At 46.5% G+C, this 14330-nt stretch overlaps 2 non-coding genes across 2 annotated transcripts; both read left to right on the top strand.

The window, feature by feature from the left end:
• Positions 1–1086: 1086 nt before the first annotated feature.
• Positions 1087–1158, top strand: trnae-cuc (transfer RNA glutamic acid (anticodon CUC)). Its single transcript has one exon. It is a non-coding gene; the product is annotated as a tRNA-Glu (tRNA).
• Positions 1159–7222: 6064 nt separating this feature from the next.
• On the top strand, positions 7223–7295 carry trnav-uac (transfer RNA valine (anticodon UAC)). Its single transcript has one exon. It is a non-coding gene; the product is annotated as a tRNA-Val (tRNA).
• Positions 7296–14330: the final 7035 nt, after the last annotated feature.

Here is a 14330-nt window from a genome sequence, read left to right as displayed (position 1 = left end):
CATTGCCGGAAAAGAGGTCGGTTCGGAAGACTTCAAGCCAGACTAAATCGACGGGTTATGAAGCATCCTTTACCAGGCATCTTCTTCGCGAAAGGCCAATGACTTGACAACAAGATGCATTACATCAGCGCAACATTGCAGTTTCGGAGGGAAATGAGGTGCTGCTGTCTTCTCTGTTTCATGGAGATATGGCTCAGTTCGGTGGAACAGCCGGAAGGATTCTCGATCCACCGTTCGGAGAAGATAAGAAGGTATTGTGGTGCTGGGGGTGGGGGGCGGTGGAACGGCGGTGTTGTTTCATGACTAACTCTTCATGCTCTCCGTACATAGCGGTCTTGCCGCACCCTTGTTCCCCCAATCACAACATCCAATGATTGTGTCCTGTCGGTGCTGCTTACCGAGAGGTTCTCCTCATTGATCCGGACGGCACTTCACATACCGCCAGAGGAGATGTTAAGCAAGCATACCATGTACTGAGTGCCGCGACCAGCAAGCAAGGAACTGCCTACCCTGAGGACTTTCAAATCATTGCGGGGTTTCTATCAGGCTTATTTAAAGAATTCTGGGCTTATTTATCATCAGCACGTCATTCTCAGTACCAGGGGCTCCCGCACTCTCGACCACTGTTAGAGCACGATCAAAATGCCTAGCATTCCATCCCCAGAACATATTTCGTTCATTCTGAACGTCTGGTTTTCTTTCTCCTACCTCTACCCAGGCGGAGGGTGAGGAACAAGACACCAGATGTATCGGCGACAATGTCACGGGAATCGGGGGCCGACTACTGAATTGTTTCGAGGCGAGGACAGAAACAAAAATGACCCAGGGCTCATAAGAGAATCTGAATGTTACCATCTTTATAAAGACACTGGAGAACGAGTGTTTCCCACCGATTCATACAGTCCAGCGTGTTCCTTAACCAGAAGCATTGGGTGAACAAGAGATATGCAAAGTGATGAGCAGTAGATTCGTGACAATATTCATCACATTCATTCATTCATTATTATTATTATTTATCCATTGATTTTGTTTTGTATTTTTTTGATTTGATAGTGTATGTTGCTGTGATGCAACGCATCATCAGCTTCCCTGGTGGTCTAGTGGTTAGGATTCGGCGCTCTCACCGCCGCGGCCCGGGTTCGATTCCCGGTCTGGGAATAAAAATATTTCCTGCTGTAAATTAATGTGTTGATTTTAAATTATTTTGTGTATTCATTGCTTCCACAACAACCCCATTCCTGTTTGTGTTTAACCAGCATCCGCTTGATTCAGCGCCAGAAAACCACAAAATACAGGAGCAGAATTAGGCCGTTTGGCCCATCGGGTTTGCTTCGACATTTCCTCTCAGCCCCATTCTCCTGCTTTCTACCGTGTGTACTACCTCTTTCCGGCCACAAATGCTGCCTGACCCGCTATACACTGTTTCGGCAGCGATTCGTTATTTGTTCTGTATGACACTTGTTAGACAATGAAAACATGACTTTGAAAAATAGATATCGCAGGTGCAGTCTCAATAAAGCTGGAAATAACTGTGCGACGTCTTACAGACAATACCCTGCAATCGATACAATGTAGATTTGATCTTCTTCACTCCTCACTGCACCTGAATCCACTCAGAGATGCTGTCTCTCTGTAGAACAGGGTGACCATACATTTCCCATATTGGACTCTGGTCCTACTCACTCAGTTTGCCTACATCACCTTGACTCATCTGCCCGGGGTCATCACTGCTCAAATCTCAGTGAGTATTGTCAGGTCCGGTCGGGTTTATTGCCGTGTGCACAGGGACGGTGAGGGACAGGTACAATGAAACACTTGCAGCATCATTGCAGGCTCGAAAAGACAGACAGTACGCAGAACATAAATTGTACAATTCTGCATCATTAACAAACGGTTGATATAAATCTTGTGCCAGTTTCAGACTTGGAAATGATTCATCAGGCAAACTGATGACATAGATTGCCAACTATTATATCCACGGGGTAGCATGCAGGCCCAAGAAAGGCCTGTTTATTCCTTTTCTTTAAACAGACAGACAACAGAACGAAGGGCAAGTCTCTAGTCCTTTTCAGCCAGCCCTGGCATTCAATAAGATCAGGCTGGCCCAGACTTTTTCTCAATCCTACTCCCCATACAGCAGTTGCCGGACAAAAGTCGGCCGGTGTCCTCCACCAAATCGTCTACCGGCTCCCCAGGTGAGAGGAGATAAACTTCTGTCGCCCGCCTTTATTTCGACTCTCTGACAGCGTCCCCAGCTTCGATCAGATGCATATGGATATGAATGTTATATAATGGGACATTGTTCTGAGTTTTGCTCAGTATTGACGGGACTTTGGGGAGACAGAAGCAGTCAGAGTCTGTGGGAGGGAACAGCTCTTGGGTGAAACCCTTTCCCCAATTGGATAACACGTTGGATTGACATCTGCATACACGAATGGGAGCAAGGTATGTTGCACGCCTTTTGATTAGATTGGTTGATGTCGGACCATTACACCGCGTCAGTGACAATTGGCGAGGGTGATTTTGACGGAAGGTCAGCGAACCGATTTGTCTATGGCAATAGGCGGGATCGCTCGCTAGACAAGAGAGAATGGGGAGTCTGTAGAGTGAGTGATATGAAACGGCGAAAGCTTTTCGCGTTCAGAGACCGTGTTACCCACTAATGCGAAAGGACGAAGTCCACTTCTTTACACTGACGCTGAAATATCCGTTCTCTGTATTTGATTCTTTTAGTTTTACAAAGCTCCAAACTACAGAGAGTTTAAGCTGCCCAAAGGGGATTGATCAGAGTTGTAATAGAAATGACATTTGCACAATGGGTGTAAAAATCTAAAAGTCTGCCGGCTGGTACGTAGTTGTCAGCAGTCAGGGTGTTAATTTTTTATTGGCAGCGAGGTTTCTATTCCCTGGTGCCTGTAGTGTGAGCACTGCGAGCAGGGTTCGAGCCTTCGCGGGGAATCCCCATTGGATTTCAAGTCCAACGCCTTAACCACTCGGCCATTGCAGCTCCATCAATGTTCAGCACCCACCGTAGCACTGCACCTGAAGCGAGGGTTGTACTTGATTTATTTCTAGTAACGGAAAAGGTGATTCATCATTCCGATACAAATAGAAAAATTGGACAGCTTTGGAATTTGTTTCAACACCGTTAGGTCAGAACGGGAGGGTGGAGGGATAACACTGGCGTCAGTCTCGTAAATGAAGGAGATTTCAACTGTTGGGGATAAAGGTCAGGATCAGAATCAGGTTTATAATGACGGACATATGTCAACATTACATTGTTGTTTTATATTCTGCTCCTCCTGAACCGAATGTTAAAATTGCATTTGCCTTCCTATACCGCTGACTCAGCCTGGAAGTAAACATTTAGGGAATATTGCACAAGGTCTCTTTGCACCTCTTATTTCTGAAAACCTTCCCCATTCAGAGACTTTTTTATCCTTTCTTCCAAGGTGCATCACCATACCACACGCTGATCTATTTGACAAATCTTCTCTCTTTCTCCTCAACTGTCTTTGATCTTCAATGTACTTTGAATCTTTTTAATTATTTAACACGTTAAAGTCAGACTATCTTTCTTATATTCTCCTTTCTTCAGCCTAACTTCCTTCTTTCGGAGTGAAGTGACACATCGCAATTTTCCAACCATCAGGATCTATTCCAGAATATCAAGTCAAGTCACTTTTATTGTCATTTCGACCATAACGACTGGGGCAGTACATAGTAAAAATGAGACAACGTTTCTTTTCAGGACCATGGTGTTACATGATACAGTACAAAACCGAGACTGAACCACGTAAAAAGCAACACAGAAAAAACCCCACAGAGAAACTAAAGTAGATTACAGACCTACACAGGACTGCATGAAGTACACAAAACAGTACAGGCATTACAATAAATAATAAATAAGCAATAGGGCAGTAAGATGTCAGTCCAGGTTCTGGGTATTGAGGAGACTGATAGCATGGGGGAGGAAACTGTTACATTGTCTGGTCGTGAGAGCCCGAATGCTCCGGTACCTTTTTCCCTGAAGGCAGGAGGGAGAAGAGATTGTATGAGGGGTGCATGGGGTCCTTCATAATGCTGTTTGCTTTGCGGATGCAGCGTGTAGTGTAAATGTCCGTGATGGCGGGAAGAGTGACCCCGATGATCTTCTCAGCTGACCTCACAATCCGCTGCAGGGTCTTGCAATCCGAGATGGTGCAATTTCCGAACCATGCAGTGATGCAGCTGCTCAGGATGCTCTCAATACAACCCCTGTAGAATGTGATGAGGATGGGGGGTGGGAGATGGACTTTCCTCAGCCTTCGCAGAAAGTAGAGACGCTGCTGGGCTTTCTTTGCTATGGCGCTGTTGTGCATATAATGATACGTGAAGGAGTGCCTACAGAATCTCTTCAGTTACCACTTTCAGAACCCTGGGGTGAAGTCCAACTGGTCCCGATGACATCTAACTTCAGACCTTTCAGCTTCACAGGCACCTTCTCCAGGTCACAGCATCCACTCTCACTGATGCCCTCTGACACGTGTTTCTCGGTGCCATTATGCTGGTGTCTTCAACTGAGCAGTCTGGCACAAAATATTCATTCAGTTCGTCCCTTTTCTTTTTCCCCATTACTGCTTCTTCCGCGTCATTTCCAGGTTTCTGATACCCACTTTCGCATCCCTTTTAATCTTCATATGTCTGAAAAAAGGTATTTTCTCCAGTGTTAGCCATTTTTGAAAGCGTCCCAAACCCCCGGCTTCCCTCTAATGCTTCCTTCTAAGCCCTCACTTTTGCCTTTATGCTGTCTTTACTTTCCACTGTCAGCCATGGTTGCCTCATCCTCCCTTTCGAATATTTATTCTTCTTTGGGATGCACCTTTCCAATTGCCCCCAACAAACACCAGCCATTGTGGATTTTCCGTCAGTCATGCTGGTGCCCCTTTCCAATCCACCTGGCCCGCTCCAGACTGAGGTCGCTGTTCTTTTCTGCCAGTAACGGGTGGAGGACTATTATCGTCCCTGTTTTTATTTCCGCGAGTGACGGGGTCGAGGACAGTTATGGTCCCTGATTTCTTTATTCTGCGAGTGTGTCTGATCATAAGACCCTGGGGTATATTCAGACCGCCAAATGATTGAACTCCCGCCAGGCCCGTTGGGCATTGTTTTTTTTTTTGGACGGTTCAAGTTTAACCTCACGTACCGTCCACGATCCAAGAACGGGAAGCCGTACGCGTTATCCCGCTAGCATGACTCCAAGGATGACACCTCCATTCCCGAGACGATCCTGCGAGGAGGTCGCCCTCACTTAGGAGATCGAGGCTAAGGTAAACAAAGCCTAGCGGGACGAATCCGCCCCAGGGAATGCACCCGGCGATCGCCTGTACGTGCGATCGCCTCAGGTTCTCCAATGGGGGCGCACATCCAGGTTCACCTGCCACCCCAGGAGTGATCGGACCCTGGTTCTCCTGAGGAAGCACTTTTGGTGGCCGTCCACGGAGGGGGCACCCGTTCTTATGTCTCGGCTTGTTCCATCTGTGCCCGGGGAAAGGACTCTCATCTACCGCCTGTGGGTCTTCTTCGTCCTCTACCTGTACCTGGTCGTCGCTGGTCACACATCGCCCTAGACCTCGTCACCGGTCTACCCCTTCCCGCGGAAAACCCACTGCTCTCACCGTGGTAGACCTATTCACCAAGGCGGTGCACTTTGTGGCTCTCCCTAAACTCACTTCCTCTCAAGAAACCGCAGATCTTCTCGTCCTCCACGACTTCCGCCTCCACGGAAGACGGAGAATGCCATAGTATCAGATCGAGGTCCCCGGTTCGTCTCGCAGCTATGGAAGGCTTTCTGTCGAGTCTTAGGTGCATCGGCCAGCCTGTCATCCGGCTTCCACCGCCAGACGAAAGGGCAGACGGAACGGGTCAACCAAGACCTGGAGGCGACGTTACGTTGTGTAACAGCAAACAACCCGTCGACCTGGAGCGGCCACCTCCCGTGGGTTGAGTACGCCCACAACTCCCTGGTGAGCTCGGCCATTGGGGGGTCTCCGTTCGAGTTCTCCCATGGGTACCAACCCCGCTGTTCCCCGCGCAAGAAGGGGAGATTGCGATACCGTCAATTCGGGACCATATTGATCGGTGCCGTAAGATTTGAGAGGAAACACGCACGGCGCTACTCAGATCAACAAATGGAAATACGAAGAGAGCCGACTGACACCGGACTCCGGCACCGGAGTACCAACCTGGGCATAGGGTGTGGCTTTCCTCCAAAGACATCCCGCTCAAAACCTAACATAGGAAACTCGCCCCTCGCTTCCTGGGACCATTCAAGGTTGAAAGGATTATCAACCTTGGAACCTGGGAATGATTGGGAATCCCACAGCGGTCCGCCTAATGCTGCCAAGGTCCATGCGCATTCACCCAACTTTTCATGCGTCTCAGTTATAGCCAGTCTCCGTCAGCTCCTTGTGTCCCCCAGCTGAGACTCCCCCACCTGCCCGTCTCATCGACAACCATCCGGCATTCACCGTCCGAAGACTACTGGATGTGTGCGGTCGGGGCTGGGGTCTCCAATACCTGGTGGACTGGGAGGGGTACGGTCCTGAAGAGTGTTCCTGGGTCCCCCGCTCCTTCATCTTCCACCGTTCCCTCATCCAGGACTTTCATCGGGACCATCCAGACAGGCCTGGAGGATCGCCGGGAGTCTGCTGTTGGGGGGGGGGGGGGAGGGTATACTGTCTCGATCCCTTCTGACAATCGCCTACCTGGCTATGTTCCTCAGGAATTATGCCTCAATCACCTCGTTTAGTTCCCAATCATTCCCAGGTTCCAATAACTACGAACACCTGCATTCCAACAACCAAAGTAGTATAAGAATCCTGTGACCACAACTAGAAGGTGCCAGTTCGTTGGTCGTGCCATGGTTCTTAGGACTATCAGTTCTAAGTCTGGCATCGTTCCTGAATTCTCTACTAAAACCAAGACTCCGGGTAAATACTCCCTTGGCACCCATTCCACGCCCGTGTTCAGCACTTGGGTTCGTTCCACCGCCACGTCCTTGTAACACTCTACCTATACCCATATTCCAGGGAATAAAGTCCAAACTATTTAATACTTGGTACTGAAAACGGAAAGGGACGGTGGGCAATGTTTTGTACTTATTGCTGTGCTTCAGAGCAGGGCGGGGAGGGGCAGCCTCGGGTCATTGCTCAGGAGCGCAAAGCATTGAGCGATTCACACGGTTTCTGTGGTGTAGTGGTTATCACGTTCGCTTTACACGCGAAAGGTCCCCAGTTCAATCCCGGGCAGAAACATTGTTTGGGCTTCAGTGCTTCAAATGAACTTGAGACACAACTTTTCAGTTTGTGTTCAAGTTTACTGTCATGGGCATCCAGGTGTAAATATAATGAACATTCGCGTTTCTCGCAATAGCGCATTGTATTTCAAACCTGACAAAGGTAAATTAAAGAAAGAAGAATTAATAGAAATTATATATAATTTCCAGGAGAACATAAACGGACTTAAACCTAAGGAGGTTCGTAGATAACGTACACTTCAACGAACACGGGAGAATCAGCCTTCAAACCTATTGCCATGTATTGTCGCATGAGGATGCATTGTGGTTTCAACGGAGCTCGCTTCTCAAATGTTCCCATTCAGACAAACATCAGGAAGAATAACCGTGTGCTGCAAAATTTCAAACCTACTTTAAAATGTTAAATCGCTTTCTTTTTCCTCCCTCCTGTTCCACTCCTTCCTAGTCCCACCATACAGACTCTCTGTTTCAATTTCTCCGCCAGTCTTCTAGGTTCCACCTTTTCCGTCTGCCTCTCCCTCTCTCTCTCTCTCTCTCTCTCTCTCTCTCTCTTCTCCTCTCTCTCCTCTCTCTCTCTCTCTCTCTCTCTCTCTCTCTCTCTCTCTCTCTCTCTCTCTCTCTCTCTCTCACTCTCTCTCTCTCTCTCTCTCTCTCTCTCTCTCTCTCTCTCTCTCTCTCTGTCTCTCTCTCTCTCACACACACACACCACACACACACGCATTCAATCTCTCTGCTTCTCTTTGTTTTCTCTGTCGCGATCAGCACCACAGCCACCCCACGTCAGCCGCGCAAATATGTGTGCTTCGTACAGTTTTAAACGCCGTGGAAACAGTGGTACATCAACACCTAATATTTTCTGGTCTCGAACCAGCGATCTTCCGATGATATTGCTGCGCAGACAGAAGCCAACTATCATACCATTGGTGTCGCACATTCCATTCCTGTTAAAGGACCAGGGAGAAAGGACTGATCACAACGCTGACATCGTGGTCTGCAGGAATGTGGAAAAGTATGGTTAAAACCTTCCTGTGTAATGACGGTAATGGTAGAACAGGAAAACTGGGTACTGTTTAGTTTGAAACGAGGTGACGGTGGGAGATCGCATATCGCTATAGAGTTGGGATCACGGTCCTTTTCAATATATCGAATTTGTTGTGACTCCATGTAAAATTAAAATTTGGGCGAACATATCCCGGCGCCCTGCATAAGGGTCAGTAACTGGCCGTGGAGCTTCTTCCGCAATGTGAACATCAGCAATTAATACTTATCTCGGAATACGCTCTGCCCCTGATTCAACGTTTAGAATTACACCGAAATAACCCCGATCTTTCCCCGGTTACACTCTTAACTCTATCACCTTATTAAAACCTTACGCCGGTCATTCTGATCAAAACCGGCCCACAATTATATTGTTTAACTTTTCGGCAATGTAATGACCAGTGATGCTTTACTCCAGGATCCCCACAGTGGATGTGAAATGTTTGAAATGTATGCCACTGAAAAGTGATCAATGAAAATGTATCCAGGGATATCAGTGGAGTACAGTTGAAAAATAACACCTCGCCATTGGACATTAAGGAACAGATGGATGGTATATTGACAGTGGTAATTTGCCCTGCTCAGCAGTCGCGAGTTTTGCATGTAAACTTCCATGGCAACATTTGGCGTTTTGTGCTTCTTCGGTCCGGCATCTTGTGCCGCTTTTCCACGCCTCATGTACAGTGGCACGCAAATGTTCGGGCAGCCCTGGACAAAGATTCTGTTACTGTGAATAGTTTCAGTGAGTAGAAGCTGAACTCATCTCCAAAGTCATAAAGTGAAAGATGAAACATTCTTTTTCTGCATTTTAAGCAAGATTAGTGTATTATTTTTGTTTTGAACAATTTTAGAGTGAAAGAAAATAAAACGAGCACCAAGCAAAAGCTTGGGCACCCCAAGAGAATTGAGGACTCAGATAACCTTCACCAGTGTCTCAGACCTTTATGAGCTTGTGAGGGCTCTGGCGTGTTACTGTCGTCGTAGGAAAGGCCAGGGGATGGAAATTTCAAAGCTTCATAAATACCCTGACTCCTCAAACCTTGTCCCAACAATCAGCAACCATGGGCTCCTCCTGGCAGCTGATAAGAAAATAAATAAATGATGCCCCAAAACAAGAGAAGGCTATAAGAAGATAGCAAAGAGTTTTCAGGTAGCCGTTTCCTCAGTTCGTAATGTAATTAATAAATGTCAGTTAACAGGAGCGGTCTGGAAGACCAAGAAAACTTTCCGAGAGAACTGCTCGTAGGATTGCTACAAAGGCAAAACAAAACCCCCGTTTGACTACAAGAGACCTTCAGGAAGATGGAGCAGCCTCTGGAGTGGTGGTGTACTGTTCTACTCTGCAGCGACACCTGCACAAATATAACCGTCATGGAAGAGTCATCAGAAGAAAACTTTTCCTGCGTCCTCACCACAAAATTCAGCGTCAGACGTTTCAAAAGGAACATCTAAACAAGCCTGATGCATTTTGGAATCAAGTCCTACGGACTGATGAATTTAAAATAGAACATTTCTTAGGTGTTCTATATGCATAGAAAGGTAAAATATGTATTATATACTAAAACAAACGTTTGACTAACTGACGCTAAATAAACCGATATGCCTGTTCCGACTTCAAATCCGTTTTAAAAACGGTCTCAAGAACGGAACTCCCTCATAACCCAGGAACTGCCTGTACTTTGAAATCCTCTCTAGATTACTTTTCATACCTAATACAATGTAAATAGTTGGTATACTGCATTGCTTAGGGAATAATGACAAGAAAAATAGTCTGTACATGCTCAAACAACGAGTGCTGGAGAGAGAACTTCAGGGTTTTCTTGATCCACGGTTGGTTGAATCCGCGCATGCGGAATCCGCGGATAAGAAGGTCCGAGTGTACACTTTGTTGAAGGCGTAGACAAGATTCTAAATGGGCAGTAAATTCAAATATCGAAGATGCAAAGACAACTGGGAGACCCTGTGCAGGATTGCCGAAAGGGTAAACACAGGCTGAGTTGGTAGTAAGGACGACAAATGCAATGCCAACATTCATTTGGAGAGAACCAGAGTACAAGAGTGAGGCTGTAATGTTGAGTCTCTATAATGCATTGGTCAGTCCGCGCCTGGAACAAGATGAACAGTCTGTGTCCCTTATTTAAGAACTGATGCCCTGACATTGGAAAGGGTCCAGAGGACGGTGACGAGAATGATCCCGGAACGAAAGCTTTAATGTATGAGGATCGTTTTATGACTCTGTCCCTGTACTCGTTGGAGATTAGAAGAAGGAGTTAGGGTTTTCTTTGAAAAATATCAAATACTGAAAGGCCCAGGTAGACTGGACATGGAAAGGACGATTCCAATTGTGGGTGAGTTTAGAGTCAACAGAGCTCAACCTCAGAATATTGAGACGCCCTTTAGGACAGGGATGAGGAGGAAGTTGTGTCACCAGAAGGCTATCGATATGTGGATTTCATTGCGGGGATATCTGTGGAGTCAACTCAGTTGGTAATATTTTAGAAACATAGAAATCCTACAGCATTATACAGGCCCATCGGCCCACACAATTGAGCCGAACATGTGTATAATTTAGAAATTACCTGTGGCTATATATTGCCCTCTATTTTTCTAAGCTTCAAGTACCTGTCCAGGAGGCTGTTAAAATATCCTTTTATATCCACCCCCACCATCGTCGCCGGCAACCCATTCCACGTACTCACCACTCTCTGCGAAAAAAAAAACCCTAAACCTGACATCTCCTCTGTCCCTACTCCCAAGCACCTGAAAACTGTGCCCTGTCGTGCTCGCCATTTCAGCCCTGGAAAAGAGGCTCTGACTATCCATATGATCAATGCCTCTCATCCTCTTATACACCTCTATCAGGTCACCTGTCATGCTCCATCGCTCCAAGGAGAAATTGCCGAGTTCACTCAACCTATTCTCATAAGGCATACACTCCCATTCAGGCAACGTCCTTCTAAATCTCCTCTGCACCCTTTCAATAGTTTCAGCATCCTTCGTGTAGTGAGGTGACCAGAACTGTGTACAGAACTCCAAGTGGGGTCAGACCAGGGTCTTATAAAGCTGTAACATTACCTCTCGAAACCTATTCTTAAGCGGAGATAGACAAGTATTTGATTATGAGGCGTGTCAGAGGTGACGGCGAGAAGGCAGGAGAATGGCATTGAGAGAAAATATATCAGCCATGATGGAACGGACGGAATGGCTGAATTCTGCATCTATATCGTCTGGTATTATGGCCAAATTATTAACAAACGTTAATAGAAAAACGTTGATTTTCATGATTCCCAGCCAAACACTCTATGTGACAAAAGGTGAAGGCTCGGAATTCTAATAAGTGATAACTTCAATATTTCATCCCCCAGATAAACCTGCCTCGACTAGGATTGGATTCGAACCCACGCGTGCAAAACACAACGGATTAGCAGTTCATCGCCTTAACTTTGCGGCCACCTCGTCAGCTCTTCAGCCATTTGTGTTTTATTGCTATGAGTTTCTTTCCGATCACTTGCAACCCCTGCTTATGATTCACACGTTTGTTTTCATATTCCAGTTCTAATTTCCTTGGCTGCCATGGTTACCAGAATTCCTGGGCATGGATAGGGAAGGCCTCGGGCGATATGCCCCAACCACAGGAGAATGGAACTATCTTTTGTAGGGAACTCAGACACTCTGATCATGCTGAGTTAAAAGTATTGATCCCGTGCAGTTTAAACCCGAGAACTTGTGAGTATTTTCAGTTGTGCAATGAGCGGTGGGCAGGTGTGCAAATCTCCTGGTCCAGTTGTAACTACTTTATATCCAAACACAACTACATTGTAAAATATGACAAATTTCCCATGAATCAAGCATTTTAAAACGGAGGTATAAAATTAAATATTCTTTATTAGACTGACTTAACTTTATTACACTCTTCACATACACAAGGAGCAAAAATCCTTACGTTATATCTCGGTCTAAATGTACAATGCGCAACCTTATAGTAAGTTATAATAAATATATGTACAACTCTATAGTTAATATAACATAGATATACAGTTGTGTTAGCGTAAATTAACAGTCAGATGTCCTGGTGGAAGAAGCTGTCCTGGAGCCCGTTCGTCCTGGCTTTTATGCTGCTGTACCGTTTCCCGGATGGTAGAAGCTGGATCAGTTTGTGATTGGGTTGACACGGGTCTGGAATGGTCTTTCGGACGCTTTATGCACACTTGTCTCTGTAAGTGTCCTGAATAGTGAGAAGTACACATCTACAGCTGTGCTGGACTTTCCGCAGAGCTCTCTGCAGCGTCCTGCGATTGAGAGAAGTAGAGTTCCCAAAAGTGCCAGTGATGCAGCCAGTCAGGATGCTCCCAAATGTGCCTCTAATGAAAGTTCTTAGGATCTGGGGCCCACGCCAAATTTCTCCAACCGTCTGAGGTGAAAGAGGCGCACAGCCGGTATGTACAGACCACGTGAGTTCCCCGGTGATGTTTATGCCGAGCAACTTAAAGCCGTTCAACCCCTCAACCCAGGTACATTGATGTCAATAGGGAAGAGCCTGTCATTTGCTTAGTACAGCTGAAAATACATTTATTGACGTGTTTCGTTTTAATTCAGTTGTGACATGTTAGTAAATTAATTCAACCGAAACATTTAAAATTCCCCTGATTGCAAAAACGTGTCTTCGCACTTAATACAGCGTACTTGCAGCTAATAATAATAATAATAATAATAATAATAATAATAATAATTTAGTGATCCCGCGTGGCCTAGTGGACAAGGCATCGGACTAGCAACCTGAAGGTCACTGGTTCGAGCCTCAGCTGAGGCAGCATGTTTGTGTCCTTGAGCAAGGCACTTAACAACACATAGCTCTGTGACGACACCGGTGCCAAGCTGCTTGCGTCCTAGTGCCCTTCGTTTGGACAACATCTGTGGCGTGGAGAATGGAAGGCTTGCAGCCTGGGTAACTTGCAGCGCCGGGTGGAATGCAGCCAAAATATTGTGATCTAGGTCTAAGTTCAAAGTCAAGCAATGTTCTTGTTAAGTGTTTTTAGTTACATACTCTGTGTCTATATAATGAAGCGTGTCTACAAGCTAAGCAGAGCCCCTACACACCGCTCTCAGGTGCAGAGGCTCTCTGTGATATCATGTATAATAAAGTCCTTTAGTCTGAAACATTTCTCTGAGTCTGCCTGATTTGTTCTGTCTGCTGCTCCAGAGATTTATCTGCAACAGATTGGCGACGTTGGTGGGATCCTCAATTTAGTCTCCTGGCTGAAAGGGGGAGGCTGGAAGAGCGGGATCCAGAAAAGGAACCCTAAGCAGAAAAGGAAAAGCAAGACTAAAAGGGGCCGACCAAGTTGGGAAGGGAAATCAGTCTTCTAGCTGAAAGGGGGAGACTGGTGCCCTGAGTCATAGCCGAAAGGGGGACGGCAAGGGGTGCTCGTATTGGTACCAAGGTAGCTATCGATCAATTCCGTAACTGAAATCAAAGACCCGTGGAAAGACAGAGGAAACACACTGGTGAGCGCTCTCGGTAAGATTCCGTGTGGCATAATACGAACGCTCGGTATAGCTACTCTCTTTTGCATAAAACTGGAAGTGCCAGCAGTCGAGCGACTTCTGCTGCTCCTGCGGCGAAACCTCGACGGCTGGGAATGCAAGGAAAGACCTTGAAAGCAAGAAAGAAGACCGAAAATGAAGACTGTGAAAAAGACCTGGCAGAAGGTAATAAACCTCTGGTGCCCCCATGGTCGCCAGCGGACACCGTAGTAAGAGGAACTGGGGATAACCGGTAGGCTGTAACCTTTAGCAGTGATCTCTACGGGTGGTCTCAAGGAGGCTGGCCCTATGGGGCAGATTTAAGATCCCCCTGATTCAGACTTGGTGGGACGTAGTAGCTAACGGGAATGGGGACCCTAAATGGGATTTTGAGCATGATAGGATGTTTTAAAAAATGGATGGAGGTGGCCAAGAAGCACCAACTCACCCAAACTCAAAGAGAAGGAGGAGC

This window comes from Hemitrygon akajei, unplaced genomic scaffold, assembly GCF_048418815.1.
Source record: "Hemitrygon akajei unplaced genomic scaffold, sHemAka1.3 Scf000057, whole genome shotgun sequence".
Taxonomy (NCBI): domain Eukaryota; kingdom Metazoa; phylum Chordata; class Chondrichthyes; order Myliobatiformes; family Dasyatidae; genus Hemitrygon; species Hemitrygon akajei.
The sequence above is the reverse complement of the archived record's forward strand: the minus strand, read 5'-3'. Positions and strand labels throughout refer to the sequence as shown.